Here is a 16,496-nt window from a genome sequence, read left to right on the forward strand (position 1 = left end):
GCAGGGGAGTTGCCAGAAGGGCTATTTTTAGTGGTAGCTGCTCCCCTCTAACATCCAGGGGAGGAGCTGCGGCAGTGGAGTGGCCACAGAGCGCAGAAGAGCCTCGGTTTCCCGCGCCCAGTTAGCGATGGGGGAGGTATTAGACGCAGCCCGCTCCCCGGGCAGAGGCCGCCAGGTGGCCGCCTCGGAGGCCGGAGCGGCCCCGCGGGAGAGCGCGGGAGGGTTCGTTTCCCACTTGGAGAAGAAAGCCTCCGGAGGCCGGCGGCAGCCTCGCCGACCAGTCCCGGCGCGGGGTGGTCTCCGCAGGGGAGGAAGTTCCCGGGCACGGCGGCCTGCGTCACAGCGGGGCTGGGACCGCGGGGCGGGCGGCGGCGGCGACCCCGGGGCCGGGCGCTGGGCGGCGCTGGCTGCCGCTGGCCCGGCTGCGCGCGGGGCGGCGCTGGAGGCGGCTCCGTCCGCGGCCGGGGAGGCGGAGGGGAGGAGGGCTGCGGGGCTGGGGCGGTAGCTGCGTCCCGGCTCGGAGCCCGCGAACAGGACGAGGAGGAAGACGCCGCCGTGGCCGCGGCCGCAGTGCTCTGGGCGCCACTCGCCCCGAGCAGCGGCCCCGCCGACGACCCCGCTGCCGCTGGCCGCCGCTGAGTCCGACCGGGAGACCGCTCGCCGCTCCCCAGCGCCCTCCCCGCCGGCACCCTCGCGCCCAGAGGTAAGGGCGGGGACCGCGGAGGGATGGAGAGGGGCGGCCCGCCGAGGACCGCGGGGCTCGGTCCGCTAGGTGCGCGGGAGCCACCGCTCGCCCCGCCTCGCTCGCGTCCCTGACTGCTCCCGCTCTCGGGCGCGCAGAATATGTGGTCGCCTGCCCACTGTGTGGTCCTTGGAGCCACCCGCTGCCAGGGCTCGGGGACCCGCCAGCCCCTACCCCACCCATCCCACGCCAGCCCCAGCGGCGGGGCCGGGGACCCCAGCCTGGCGCGGAGCACAGAGCGGCCGCCGCAGGTCCTGCGGACTTGGTGGGGGGTGGGGGCACCGGGGGTGGAGGACGAGGAGGAAAGGCGGCCACCACCGGGGCGGTCGTCCTTCTTCCCTACCTGAAAACCTCCGGAGACCCCACAGCCTGGCCCTTCTGGTCTGCTCTCCCCAAGCCCCTGAAGTTAGCACTTTCACGGAGAGAGCAGTCTGATGGTGTCCAACGCGAACGAGAGCGCGGCGCCTGCCCCTTTGCGGGACCGGAGGGGAGAGAGGGTTTAGCCGGATCCGGAGGGCCAGGTGTCTAGGCCGGCGGTTGAGACCCAAGCCAGGGTCGCCCGTCCTTCCCCTCCCAGCAGCGAGGTGGTTAGGGATGGAGTTAGCAACACCGGAACCTTAGGATGTGCTCTGTAGACTCCAATTCCTTTCTTTGCTGCTCAGACAGTTCTTTCCTCCCCCACCTTACGCCTGCCGGTGTGCATCAGATTATAGTTCCTTCAAAAGCTCACACCTTACCTAGCTCTGAATAACCACAGACACCCAGCCCACGTCCCAGGACGGATATTTCAAAGTGTGAAGACCAAACTTCACTTGGTTTCAGATTCTTTTTAAGCATTTGAAACTCTCGGCAAACCAGTTAGGAAAACACCTGCAAGTCCCCATCCTCCTTAAAGTAAAAAAAAAATAAGAATCTTTGTGGGAGTGCAAATGCTGGACAAGGGGAGGCTTGAGTGACCTTATTTGTCGCAGCTCTATGGAGGAGGAATTAGTCACATACCTCTTATAATGTAAGAAATGGAGCCTCAACCAATGGGCACATTTCCAGACAGGTATGGAGTGGTGTCCTAAGGCATCCATGAGGCTACTTCATGGACAAGTCAGGAAAATGGCATCTAGATGGGACAGGAGGCAAAGTGATGGTAACCCTCTTGTTTGGCACAACACTGCAAAATCACCCTTATGTGTGTATACATTTTTTTTCTTCATTTTTAAATTATTTTTCTAAACCCAAAATGTAAGTTGAACTTCCCCAAATTTGCTCAGATCGATAAACCATGTGCTGGATGTGTGGACACAGATGTATACAACTCTAATCTAGTGTTTGCATTTCTCCTGACTTGCTCAAATAGTGAAGACCAAGAGTGTAACCCCGATTTACTTTGGAGTGATTCATTTAAATCCTGTCTTGAGGTCAGTTTGTTTTTGAGGGGTGGGACCAGCTTTGCAAGAATGGATATTTTTTGATGGTTCGCATGATGGATTGACCACAGATCAGTCCTACCGATTTAACAATGGTATCAGAGAGAGCAAGCACGTTTAACGATTTCTTAGTAACAAAATTATCAAAGTCTTTGTTAACAGTACTGTTAACAGTACTATTCTCTTATTTCCCAGATTGACTAAGTACTTTGTTTAATGGCATGTTTTAGAAGGGAATGCTTTGGGGGGGGCGGGGCTTATTAGAGAGTGTAAGGGAAAAGACTGAATGATTTTCCACTTATGTGAAGTTTCTCTTTTTAAAACAATACGAAGTTAGCAATTTTTAAAAATTCCTGAGGTGCCCAATTTTTACCGAGTTGTTTTTATGATTTTCCAATAGTCTGTAGCATTTTTAAGTTACAGTCACCAATAACATTATAATATAGCCCAAGTTTAGAAGCAAATAGGGTGGAAAGTTATACATATTTTTCCACGCATTGTGTTAATGATTTAATATGGTACATTGCTATAGTGTAGCTGCTCTAGGTACCTAACATACACTATACCCAGATTCTTACAACAAATGTTTAGGGAGATGGTGACTGTCTACATTTTACAGAAGAGAGTTTGTGACTTGCCCAAGACCAGAGAGCTAACTTAATGCCTGAATGAGGCCAACTCTCCTTAGCCTTAATGATGTACTTTTCTATTATCCAAAGCGGCCTTTTTTATTTCTACATAAATTTACTGTTAATTTGCTGTAATGACTATATGAGGAAACTGAGATTGAAGAAGTAAAATCACCTGTCCATGGTTTTCCATGTAACTAGTATAGAGTAGACTTCAAATTTGGAATCCAGGGCCTTCTGTTTCTCAAACCTGTGTTCTTGCCGTTGATCTCTATTGTATGACTGACTAAGAATTTAAGGAAACATTTTACTCTTTTTCATCAGCTGTTCTCATCCACTTGACAATGATGTTCTCAGATAGGCTGCAATACACTCTCAAGTTTTTATATTCCATCCCTGAAGTGCAGGCTGTATCTCCAGCCCTAGATCACTATATGAAATGCACCCATAACCAATGTGGGTGACATTACTATGGAAGTATCCTTGAATCCACTTAATTTTTCTTAAAATATAAATCAGTCTAGATTGGCATGGGGGAAAGAGCATGGCCTCAAGATGGGAAAAGCTGGCCAAAAATTTGGCTCTGCTATCAAGGAGGAGTGTAAACTAATTCATGCCGTGGAACTTTTCTGAGCCCCAGTTTCTTTATGTATAATGAGGTTAATAAAACCTGCTTAGTTGGATTATTTTGTGGACTAAGTGTAACAATCCATATAAAGGACAGCTCCTGTCACCTGGTAGGTGTTCAGTAAGTGGTAAGGATTAACACCCCTGTATCCTAGCACTGATTGAAATTTCTGCTGTATTTAACTCTGTGTATATTTTACATGCACCTAGTGATTAGTCATTGCTATCAGTGATTCATTCTTCAACTATACAAACATCTAATCAAGTGTTTAGCATCTTTAACTTTTGAATCACATCCTTTTTTTGTAGTCCTGACTTAAAAACATTTGCTCACCTAACGCAGTTTTTTTCTTTGCTCCATTCTGCATATTTTTTTTAGAACTTCACTAGCCATATTTCAGTGAGTTGGAATTTGTAATTTTTGGCAAACACACTTTCCTGTTTTCTGCCTCTCCTGATTTCTCAGCCTTGCTTATCACTCAAGGCACCACGACAATCCCAGTATCTTCCTACCACATACCTCACCCTTGACCAGATCTCTACTAGCTGTATCTTCTTCAAGGCCCAGCCTAAATGCTGCCTCCTTCCTGAGCCCATATACCTCCCATTGCAAATCCTTTCTCAGTTGAGGGCACCTGGGTGATTCAGTCGGTTAAGCATCCGACTCTTGATTTCAGCTCAGGTCATGATCTCATAGGAGAGTGGGGCTCTGAAGTCATTCTTGGCTTTCTCGTGTTCTGTTCCTTGCTCCAGTTCCCTGGGGATCATAGACTGGGCTTCTGGTGTTCGGTCTCAGAAGGCACGAGCATTAGGGGAGCTTGGCTTCTTTGTATATTGACTTCTTTCAGCATCTGGAGCTCATCGGCTCTGTACGCTCCCTTCCCTTCAAACGACTCATCCTCATCACCTGTAGCTTTTGCTTTGACTATAGTGTTCTTTTTCCTTTCCTTCACCCTCAAACCTCCAGTAATATATTTATTTTTCGTCATCTTTTCTCTTGATTTTTGGAGCTGCACTGAAGCCTCCCTCAGGGCAGAGGCCATATCTGCCTTGTGCACGTCTGTATCCACAGCACCTGCACAGTGCCTGAGACATAGCTGCTCAAGATATAGTCACGGGATAAGTATATGGTATATGTGACAGGAACATTTCTAACCTACTAGCTGGGGATGTATCTTTTCCCCTTTCTATTCCTTTAAATTCTGATTATGAAATTTGATAGTGTAACTAGAAGTTATCCTTCTTAGGGTCATGAAATATGTATATGGAAATACTTCTATGTGTGATTGGAAATTAGGAGCAAAATATGAAGTCAGGACTCCAAAATAAATCCTGGACAAATGTCACTAAATAAGCTAAATATATGAAAGGTCATGAGTCCTATGAGTTCATTCTGTGTATTTGAAGACCTTGTCGCATCAATACAAATTAAGTAGTCTTTCTTAAATATTGTTGAGGCTTAGACAATTGAAGCCACTTTAAATATGGTTTGTTTTTTTTTTTTTTGAAATGGGAAAAATATCCAACTTCTGGAAAAAAATATTATAGAGGATTAATCTAATAACACCTTGATTTTTTCAAAATAACTGTGAGAATAGCTTCATTAGGAAAACACCATCAGGCTAATTTGTATTATTTCCCTTGACCTTAGGTCCAGGATAATGTTATTATCAGCAAAGTTAGGAAATACTGTCCAGCATACACAACTTTGTAGTTAATGCAAAGCTATGTGGATCTGTGTAATCAGAGAGTGGTTAAAGTTGAGGAGCTAGCCGGAGGTATGTCTAGGCTTTGGATCTGAGTTGAGGGCTTACGCGTTTTATCTACGAATCTGGATGGCATAACAGAAAACATGTATCTGATATTTCTTTAAATGGCTCCATGGTGAATAGAGTAGCTTGGTGTTGAAGCAAGGATTGGAAATGAGCTTGGCAAAATTAAAATAAAATAAAAGGAAACAGTCAAAAATAAGCAATAAAATTTACTTAAGGAAAGCATATGATTATATCTTGAAGAACAATAAACAAGCCTACCATATGAATATGCCAGAGTTTTGTTTGGGTATGTTCATTTCTGTATCACCGGTATTTAGAATAGTGTATTTGTTAATGTTTTATTTTAGTTTGACATATAAGAAAAAAGGTTTCTGGTATGTCAGCTTGAAAATTCATTCTTGCTAAGGCCATTTTATAAAAGTAATGGATGGTCAGATACAATTGTGAGACCAAATACAAAATGTGCATTAAAGGTTACTAGACTCTTGACTTACAGTCAGCAATTAACTGGGTCACTGGGTAGCTGGTTTCCAAGCATAAGTCTTATCCCCACTCCACATTATACAGGAGGCTAGCAAATGTAATAATGATGAAAAAAATTAAAGACATAAAAGATTAGAAAGGATGTAGCAAAAATATCTCTCCCTATAACTTTGTGATTAGAAATTAGGATTCCAGAGGCACCTGGGTGGCTCAGTCGGTTGTGTCTGACTCTTGACTTCAGCTCAGGTCATGATCTCATGGTTCATGAGTTCAAGCTCAGCATCAGGCTCCGCATGACAGTGCAGAGCCTGCTTGGGATTCTCTCTGTCTCCCTCTCCCCAACCCCTGCTCATGCTCTCTTTCTCTCAAAAAAAGAAAGAAAGAAAGAAAGAAGAGAAGATCCCATAATCTAAGGAATCTACAAAGCAGCAACTAACAATAAGTGCCCCACTAATCTCTAACTGAATTGCAGGTATTCAAAATTTACCAAAACAGCTTAGAAGTAAATATGTTGTCAGTCACTATTTCAGTCGGCCTTTGTATGTAAACATGTAGATGATTTTACTTGTCCTGAGAGTGTACCTAACATTATAGTCACATTAATAACATTTTACCTATCAGGACGCCTGGGTGGTTTAGTCGGTTGAGCTTCCGACTCTTGATTTGTGCTCAGGTCATGATCCTAGAGTTCTGGGATCAAGTCCTGTGTTGAGCTTCATGCTGAGCGTGGAGCCTGCTTGAGATTCTTTCTGTCTCCCTCTCCCTGACTCATGCTCTCTCTGTCTCTAAAATAATTTTTTTTTTAAATAACATCTTACCTATTGACATTTTTTTCTGCTTGATAGCTTTCCCCATAATGTGATTGCAATAAACAGAGCAGCCTACTGTTGACCTAATTAAGGAATTAGGGAGCAAATCAATTGAAGCTAATGATTGCTAGCATCTCTATTACTTACGAATGCCATAATCTGGCTTGTAGGAGAGGGAGCAAACCTTTGATGCCACCTGGATACTGTCTAGTGTGTATCAAATATGTCCTGAGTATAAAAAATCTTTATTGCTTCAAATTTGGAACATAATCTTAAAAGAACAATTATAAAATGTCATATAAGAATACAGATGCTCAGTGACAAGAGAAGCCATATTGTTGGTAGTCGTATTTACTAACAACTAAATCGGAAAGTTATACAACATGTCAGAATTTTAATATCTCTAGAGGCCAGGAATCTCTTATTACTCCGCTTGTTTGCTTTCAGTTATTTATAATTTAGGAATACCAAAAAGCAGTACAAAAGCAAAAAAGCTAATTGCCCCTTTTGAAATAATAGATGGGGCTGGGTAAAGAAAAAAATAACTTGCTATCCGGTAGGATATATAAGCAAATGATTTTACAGCCTCATACTGAGAAAAGGTCATCTCAAAAATAATTTTTCTTTTGGGGCACCTGGGTGGCTCAGTCAGTTAAGCATTCAACTCTTGATTTCGGCTCAAGTCATGATCTCATGATTGAGCATGGAGCTTGCTTGCAATTCTTTCTCTCTCACTCTGTCTCCCCTCCCCCCATACATAAATAAACTTTAAATAATAATTATTTTTCTTTCTCAGTTATCAGTTATCTATTAAGCTCTTTCAAAAAATAATTGTATCTCAGTATATGTTATTTATCATATAAATCGCATAAGCTAAGCACTGGGGATGACAATATTTAAAATGGGAAACTTTATTTTTTGAGATAAAATTAACTTTATAAAGCGTGTTATAAAACAGTGTTTATAATCATTATTTGAATGTTATGAAGAATAAATTATGTTTGTATATATGATATGTAAATTTAAATTATCACATGATAGTACTTTGTCAAAGATTATTCATTATCTAATTGTTTTTAATGTTTGTTTATTTTGAGAGAGAGCACATGTATGCACATGTGTGTGCACAGGGAAGGGGCAGAGAGAGACAATCCCAGGTAGACTTCATGCTCGATCTCATGCAGCTCAGAGCCTGCAGCCTGCTTCAGATTCTGTGTCTCCCTCTCTATGCCCCTCCCCTACTTGCACTCTGCCTCTCTCGCTCAAAAATAAATAAACATTAAAAAAATTAAAAAAAGTATATATATATGTATATATACTTTTTTAAATTATATATATATATATATATCAAAGAAATACAACATCCATTGTTTCACATTATTGTAGCATTGCCTAAAATTTACAACCATCATTAGAGAAATAGTTATAATGGTTGTATGAATGCTTATACCATTGAATGGTTATAATTCAATTTTGAACATATCTACAAGCACTTAAACTTTTAGTGTAGATAATGATCTGATCTGTGAGATAAATACAAGGAATTTAGTAACTTCCAATTAAATATACATCTTATCAGAGAATGTATCAATCATACATAAGCTAAAATACATTTTAACAACTTTATTGAGATATGTTGTATACTATAATACTTGCTTAAAGTATACAATTCAGTGGTTTTTAGTACAGTTACAGAATTCTTCAGTCTAATCTAATTTTACAACATTTTCATCACTCCAAAAAGAAACCTGTACCCATTGGCTATCACTCCCCACTGTACCCTCCCACTTCTCTTCCTCCTGAGCTGTCAAAAGACACCGATCTGTTTTCTATATCTATAGATTTGCCTATTGTGCACACATTTCATGTAAATGGTATCCTACAATATGTGATCTTTTGTGAGTGTCTTCTTTCATTTAGCATACATTTGAGGTTTATCCGTGTTGTAATATCTATCAGTAGTCCTTGCCTTTGTACTGCCAAACAATATTGTATAGATATGCCATATTTTCTTTATCCATTTATCAGTTGCTAGACATTTAGGTTGTTCTGAGAAATACTCCTATGAATGTTCGTATACAAGTTTCTGTGTGGACATAGGTTTTCATTTCTCTGTTGGATAGATGCATGTAGAAATAGAATTGCTGGGTTGTATGCAACTGTGTGTTTAAAATTTTGATGTAAATGAGTTTGATGTAAATGAGTATAATTTTTGCATCATATCCCAAATTAGAATAAAATCAGGGCTGAGGCATTTAACTGGCTCTTTAATGAAAATTAACAAGATAGTTTAATTTGTCTAAGTATTCATCATCAGAAGTATCCACTGAATTTTGAATTTTAATACAATTCAGCCACAGTTTGCAAAGTACTAGTAAAGTGCAACTAAAATCTCTTTAAATTTTGGAATAACAGTTCTGGTTAAGAAATATGAAAAGGCCTGCTGAAGACTGACTACATAATTATTTGTATATTTTCTGGTTCCTTATCCTTAGTGACCGGGACACCACCCATTAACGCCAAACTTCCCTTTTGTGCATTTTTTTCCTCTTTTTATTGTAGGGTGGAGGGGGATATTTTTCATATTCCCTTAGTCTAGAAGTATGTAAGTGTTTATTAGCTTCTGCCTAAAAAATGTGAACTCCATTCATTTGAAAGTCTACAGTCTTGTTAGTTTCTCTCTGGAAAGAGGGAAAGTCACCTATGAAAGTAAAATACCTCTCATTGGTTAACATTTTTTCCAGGCACTGCTCTTTTGCATGGGATGGTGATGGAGAGACTATCTTGGTTAATTGGACCCGTTTCAGTCTATTTAGTACTATTCTTTTAATTCACTGTCAGACCAAGACCTGGCAGAAATTTCCCCTAACCTTTTCTCTTCACACCCTTGTGAAATCACCCAGACAGATTTCCCTTTTCCCTTCCTTTCAAAGTGAATCTATTTGTTTAAACAGGTATTCTCCTAACACACAAAAGACAAACTCCTGCAACCACTGAACCTTCATTCTTAGAGATGTTCTGAGCAAGTGGGAAGCTAACGCTTCATAGGGGCCCAAAGGACTCACTCACCATAAGAGCAGAACACTATAAATAACCACTTCCAGATACAGGCAAATGAACAGAAAACCCCTGAATAAATTCCTACATGCAATTTTAACTTTTAGACAAATGTAAATATATGCACAAACCCACTGCAACCAAGACACAAAATAACTTAAGGCTTCTGTGAATGTTGTCAAAGGATAATTTTCAAAAAGTTGAACATGACTCTTAATATAGAATGAACATGTCGAGGAATTATTCAGGTTCTTAATAAAGAAGCCAGCTGGTTCAAAGAGCGTTCAAGGAACTATCTGAAAAAAAGAATGTTAGAATAACATTTCTCAGTGAGATACAAAAATTAGGTAGAGTCCTTCAGGGCTATTAAAACACACACACACACACACACACACACACACACACCAGTGTTTGTTTGTTTGTTTCCTACTGGACAAAAATCTACAAGTCTGGAATTGAATCAGCAATAATTAGCAAGTCAAAGAAAGCTATATTCCCTAAATAACCTTTGGGTGAGCCAGTTAAACAGTTCTTTAATATTACCTTGAAAGAGTGTACTGCCTTCCCTTTGTCTCATTTCTAAGTTTTGGATACTTTGTTTCTTAACAATGCATACGTTTGCTCATCCTCAACTTTCTTTCTAAGGGCTTTGATTGTTCTTAGTAAAATAACAGACATTCAGCCATGGAGTGTGTCAAATACAAAACACTGGCCATAGAAATCCTCAAACTTCAAACCTGGAACAGAAACTTTGGGTTCTACCCTTGACTTCTCTTCTAGGGAATCCTTTGTGTCAGTATACCTCTCTAACCTCATTCTGGGGAGGAGTTCTATTTTAACTTCACCTCCAAGTGCAGCCAATTCTTAGGGCCCAAACTGCTCTCCAGGCTCTCAACTTGGATGACAAGTTATCTAAGTCTCGTAGGGTGAGATTCCTTTCCGATGGCCTTTAGCCTTTCACATTGAAGTGCTTAAATTGCAGCAAAAACTCCAAGGCTCAGGAAGAGAAACATACAGGGTCTCATTGGCAAACATGCCTTGAGGGTCCTTGATCCAGAGGCTGCCCACAGCTCTGCTTCTTTTGAGTCTCCATTGAAACTTCAAGACCCATTCCACTAGGAATTGGCAAACTGTGACCCATGTAGTTTGAGGTCTGCAACCTGTTTTTATCTGGCTCACTTGCTGAAATTAGTTTCTACATTTTGGAAGGTTGTTTAAAATTTTTTAAAAAGAATATGCAACACAGATTATATGTGACCTGAAAAGCCTAAATATTTATTCTCTCCCTTTATAGAACAAGATTACTTATCTCTTCATTTACTAAAAACAAAAACAAAACAAAACAAAAAAACCCCCGACTTCATTGTTAGTATGTAACAAACTTCTTGAAAGGGAAAAGCTCCCTGGTAGGCTAATTGAAAGATTTGCTCTTGGTAGGGACATTTTATGGGAGAAAAGAATGGTTAGAAAAGCATTAGATTCAACATCAGAAGAAAATAATATTGGTTAAAGGCTACTCAACGTGGTTGACAGCCGGTCAGCTGTGTGGGTGGTAACTGATTTCCGAGAACAAGTCTTAATGTCATTAAAGTTCATGAGACTCAACTACTTAAGCATTGTATCGAGAGCACATTTCTTTCTGGGAGGAGGTTGCAAGTTATATCAGACAAACAGATTAGGAACAATTTTTCTTTTACAAGGCAATGTATTGTATATTTTAAAAGCATACCCAGGATGCAGTAAAAGAAAAGCAGACTCTAGGAACCTCTGACGCCACACTAGCTCTTACGGTTTAATTTAGGACTACACAAATAAGCAGGAAGATGAAAAATTTGGAAGGAAGTCAGAAGACCATCACAAAGAGGATTAAATTAAAACATTGAAAAACTGAATCTATGTGGAAAAAATGAAAAGAATTGGGATGTTTCAGCTCAGATTAAGAGGATGAGGAGAAATGTTACAATTACTTCCAAGGGTATAAAGGGGTCTCCAACTGAGTGTGAAGAGTGATTATACATCTCTTCTCAAAAGAGGTAAAAATTTAATCTGCAGAATGAGGATGACATCAAGACATCAGCCTTTACACGAATTTTCATAGAGGTTGGGTCTTTAAGATACTTTAAAAATAGAGTAGCATTGGGGCTCTCTGTCATGGGTTGAATATGGTCTTGCCTGAAGGTTTAGCCAGATAATCCCTTGAGATCCTGTATTTTTCATTTAAGACTATATTGGGTGCAAACCACCAGACCTGCTATCCTTTGAGGAGATTAAAAACCAGCCATCATCCCTGAAGACTTACTCTGTGGCAGAGGGGGTAAGGTAAACAAATACGTGCATGGCAAAGGTAAGGGACAGGACTACCACAGGGGGACAAGGAAATATTTGCGTGTACTGAATTATCCAGAAAGGGAAACAATTAAAAATATGGCTCAGAAGGCGAAGACCTGGACCCGGGGACGGAGCCATCCACATCTGCGGAAAGAGCAATCTAGGCAGAGTGAACAGCAGGTACAAAGGTGTATCCTTGGCATGATGGAGGAACAGCGAGAAGGCCAAAGTGAGAGGAGGGCACTGAGCAAGGGGGAGAGTAGTAGTTGTTAAACGAGGATGTTGTAGGCTCATGGAGTATCTTGTCCACTTCTTCTAAAAAAAAAAAATTTTTTTTTATTTTTAAGTTATCTCTGCACCCAGTGTAGGGCTTGAACTCACAACCCAGAGATCAAGAGTCACATGCTCCACCGACTGAGCCAGCGAAGAACCCTCTCTCTTTTAAAATATTTATTTATTTTTGGGAGAATGCAAGAAGGGGAGGGAAAGGGCGAGGGGGACAGAGGATCCAAAGTGGGCTTTGCGCAAACAGCAGCCAGCCCGATGTGGGGCTCAAACTCAGGAACTGTGTGATCCCAACCTGAGCCAAAGACATGACACTCAACCCACTGAGCCACCTAGATGCCCCAGCAGCCGCCCCCCCCCCCCCTTTTTTAAAGATTTTATTTTTGTCCACTTCTACTCGGGTGAAATGAGGAGCCATTAGAGGATTGCGAGGAAATGAGGGTCAAAATCTGACTTGACTTTTAAAAGGATCACTCTGGTGGCAGTGTAGAGAAGCCCTTAGCTAATTTTTTGGCCTCAGGGCCTTTCACTCTTAAAAAATTATTTGGGAATGCAAGCTGGTGCAGCCACTCTGGAAAACAGTATGGGGGTTCCTCAAAAAAACTAAAAATAGAACTACCCTACGACCCAGCAATTGCACTACTAGGTATTTATCCAAGGGATACAGGTGTACTCTTTTGAAGGGACACATGCACCCCCGTGTTTATAGCAGCACTATCAACAATAGCCAAAGTATGGAAAGAGCCCAAATGTCCATCGATGGATGGATGAATGGATAAAGAAAATGTGGTATGTGTATACACACACACACACACACACACACACACACACACACACACACACACAATGGAGTATTACTCCGCAATCAAAAAGAATGAAATCTTGCCATTTGCAACTACGTGGATGGAACTAGAGGGTATTAAGCTAAGTGAAATTAGTCAGAGAAAGACAAATATCATACGACTTCACTCATATGAGGACTCTAAGAGACAAAACAGATGGACATAAGGGAAGGGAAACTAATATAAAAACGGGGAAAAAACAGAAGAGACTCATAAATATGGAGAACAAACTGAGGGTTACTGGAGGGGGTGTGGGAGGGAGGATGGGCTAAATGGGTAAGGGGCACTAAGGAATCTACTCCTGAAATCATTGTTGCACTATATGCTGACTAATTTGGATGTAAATTTTAAAAAATAAAATTAAAAAAATAAAATGAAGTTATGAAGTAAATCATGGAGACCCTGATAGGAATCCAGGACTCCAAGCTCATAGGCCAGGGTTCTGTCCTCTTCATCAGTAGCTACCAAACATATGAAGGGTATGGATTGTTAAACGCACAGATTTCTCTTAACTCTAGAGAACAAACTGATGGTTACCAGAGGGGAAGTGGATGGGGGGATGGGTGAAATAGGTGATGGGGATTAAAGAGTACACTTTTCATGATGAGCACTGAATAATGTATAGAATTGTTGAATTGCTATATTGTACACCTTAAATTAATATAACACTGTATGTTAACTATATTGGAATTTAAAAGCTTATTTAAAAAGTGGAAAAAATTTTTAAAAATTATTGAAATTTTTATATAGTTAAAAAATTATATAAAGACAGAGCTTTGTGTGGTTTATATCTGTAGATATTTACCATATTAGGAATTTAAAACTAAGTTTTTATTTTTAAATAACATTAATAAAGCCACTACATGTTAACACAGAGAACATTTTCTAATGAAAATAACTATATTTTCACCCAAAAAAGAGAAAATGACAGTGTTTACATTTTTACAATTTCCTCAGTGTCTGGCGTTCAGTCTGTTCACTATCACATGTCATGTAGCTTCTAGAAAACTCCCTTGTATACTCATGAGAAAATGAGAATTAAAAAAGCAGGTAATGTGTAGTATTCTTTGAACTTACTGATTTCCTGAAAAGGCACACTTTAAAAAACAGAGGCAGTGGGGCGCCTGGGTGGCGCAGTCGGTTAAGCGTCCGACTTCAGCCAGGTCACGATCTCGCGGTCTGTGAGTTCGAGCCCCGCGTCGGGCTCTGGGCTGATGGCTCAGAGCCTGGAGCCTGTTTCCGATTCTGTGTCTCCCTCTCTCTCTGCCCCTTCCCTGTTCATGCTCTGTCTCTCTCTGTCCCAAAAATAAATAAACGTTGAAAAAAAAAATTTAAAAAAAAAAAAAAAAAAAAAAAAAAAAAAAAAAAAAACAGAGGCAGAGAAGAGACTAGGTTATAGGAGGCAAGCAGGTAAGCACGGAGACTATTAGGAAGCTGTTGCAGTAAACCACACGAGATATGTTGGTGGCTCAGGTCCTAGTGTAATGAGAAATGTTCCTATTCTGGAGATACTGTAAAGGTGGGCCCGGTAGGTTTGCAGACACAATAGACCTGGATTTGAGAGAATAAAGTCAGAATTCAAGGTTTTGGACCAGAGGAACTGAAATGTAGAAGATGTGGGAAGAGCAGATTTGGGGGTGAAATGAAGGATTGTTTTGGACTGATTGATTTTGAAATGCCTATTAAACACCCAATGGTAAATGTCAAGTCTGCAGCTGAATATCTAAAGCTGGGATTTAAGAGAGGGATTTTTAATTGCCTTTACATGCCTCTGTACTTTTTTTGTTTGTTTCAAGTTATTATTTAAATTCTAGTTAGTTAACATATAGGGTAATATTGGTTTCAGGAGTAAAATTTAGTGACTTACATACAACACCCAGTACTTTTCACAAGTGCCTCTTTAAAACCCACCTGTCACCCATCTAGCCCATCCCCCCCCCCCACCTCCCTCCATCAACCCTGCATTTGTTCTTTATAATTAAGAGTCTCTTATGGTTTGCTTCTCTCTTTTCCCCTACTCCCCCTATGTTCATCTGTTTTATTTCTTAAATTGCACATGTGAGTGTAAGTTTTCTGAACATTTCAGAGTCTAAAATCTATTATTTATTCTACTCTCAGAATTGAAAGTTAGTTTGGCTGGATACTGAACTCTAAATTAACAATTACTTTTGAGGGCACCAGGTAGCTCAGTCAGTTAAGCATCGGACTCTTGATCTCAGCTCAGGTCTTGATCTCAGGGTCGTGAGCCCTGCATTCAAAACAACAACAAAAAACTATTTCACTAAGAATTCTAAAGTTTTGTTTTTTTTTTTAACCATTATCTTCCGGTGTTCAGTGTTGTTACTGAAAAGTCTTATGCTGATTTGAATTTTGCTTCTTTGTATGTACCCTCTAACCTCCTCTCTCACAGAAGCTTTTAGGATCTTCTCTTTATGCCTAAAGTTCTGAAATCTCATGATGGCACAGGTATTTATATGCATTCGTTGCGCTGGACACTTTAGTCAGCCTTTTTAAATATTGAGTCTCATATCCTGCAGTTTGGGGAAATTTTCTTGCAATAATTCCCTGCTCATTTTATCTTTTTACTCTTTACAAATAAGATTTCCATTTTCAGCTATCAGACTCTTTACAAATAAGATTTCTGTTTTCATCTATCAGATCTGGAATCTATATTTCTGTTTTTTCTTCCCTTTGCCTTTTTGACTTTACAGTGAATTTCCTCCAGTTGCAATCTAACCCTTAGATTGACTTTTTTATTATCTTATTTTTAATTTCCAAGTTTCTTCTGATGTGTTTATGGACACAGTATCTTCTGCTAGTGCTCTGAGAATATTAAATATAGGTTGGAGTCTCTTAAATGTGATCTGTTACAATCTGCTTTGTGTGTTTCTCCTGCTTTTGGTTTTTCTGTGTGTTCATTCACTCTTGATTATGTGTTTGTTTAGATCTGTCTTTCAGGTTGGAGGCATTCCCCAGAGATGGCTGGTAATCTGTAATGGTGTGTTCCTATTTAATAATGAAGCATAGAAAGCTGTTTAGGAGTACTGTGTAAGTTGTAGAATTTTTCTACCAAAGAGCTTCATAACAGGTGCTAAGATGTAAGCAGCCCTTTTCTGGAAGGCTTCCAGTTAGACGTCATTGTGCCAGGATTACAATACCTCACATCTCACTGCCTTTCAAGATCATGTCTACATCATCTTTATCCCTCATGCAACCCATTAGTCTGTGTGTGTGTGTGTGTGTGTGTGTGTGTGTGTGTGTGTTTAATAGTGTGTATTGGCTGAACATATAGGCATGTGGTTCTGTTTTATTATTGTAACAAGCACCAGGGCACTAGGACTGGTCTAATACAGTATAGTCAGGAGTAGAGTTTGGTCTAGAACCTTGAACGTCCAGTCTAATGTTCTTTCTACAAGTAATGCTCTTCATACTGTCCATCAGAGCCTCCCTCGGGATAGAAGAGATTTTTCAGAAATCAGACTTTCAGAATTTCAGCTC

The 16,496-nt window shown here is 40.7% G+C and overlaps 1 protein-coding gene across 1 annotated transcript in view; it reads left to right on the plus strand.

Annotated features, from left to right (window-relative positions):
• Positions 1-576: 576 nt before the first annotated feature.
• The window catches only part of LRRC8C (leucine rich repeat containing 8 VRAC subunit C), an 82,163-nt gene continuing 66,243 nt past the window's right edge, over positions 577-16,496 (plus strand). The window contains exon 1 of the mRNA XM_023258891.2: positions 577-703. The gene's annotated coding sequence lies outside the window, so the exon portion shown is untranslated. The remainder of the gene's footprint in view (positions 704-16,496) is intronic.

This window comes from Felis catus, chromosome C1 (genome assembly GCF_018350175.1).
Source record: "Felis catus isolate Fca126 chromosome C1, F.catus_Fca126_mat1.0, whole genome shotgun sequence".
NCBI classification, from domain to species: domain Eukaryota; kingdom Metazoa; phylum Chordata; class Mammalia; order Carnivora; family Felidae; genus Felis; species Felis catus.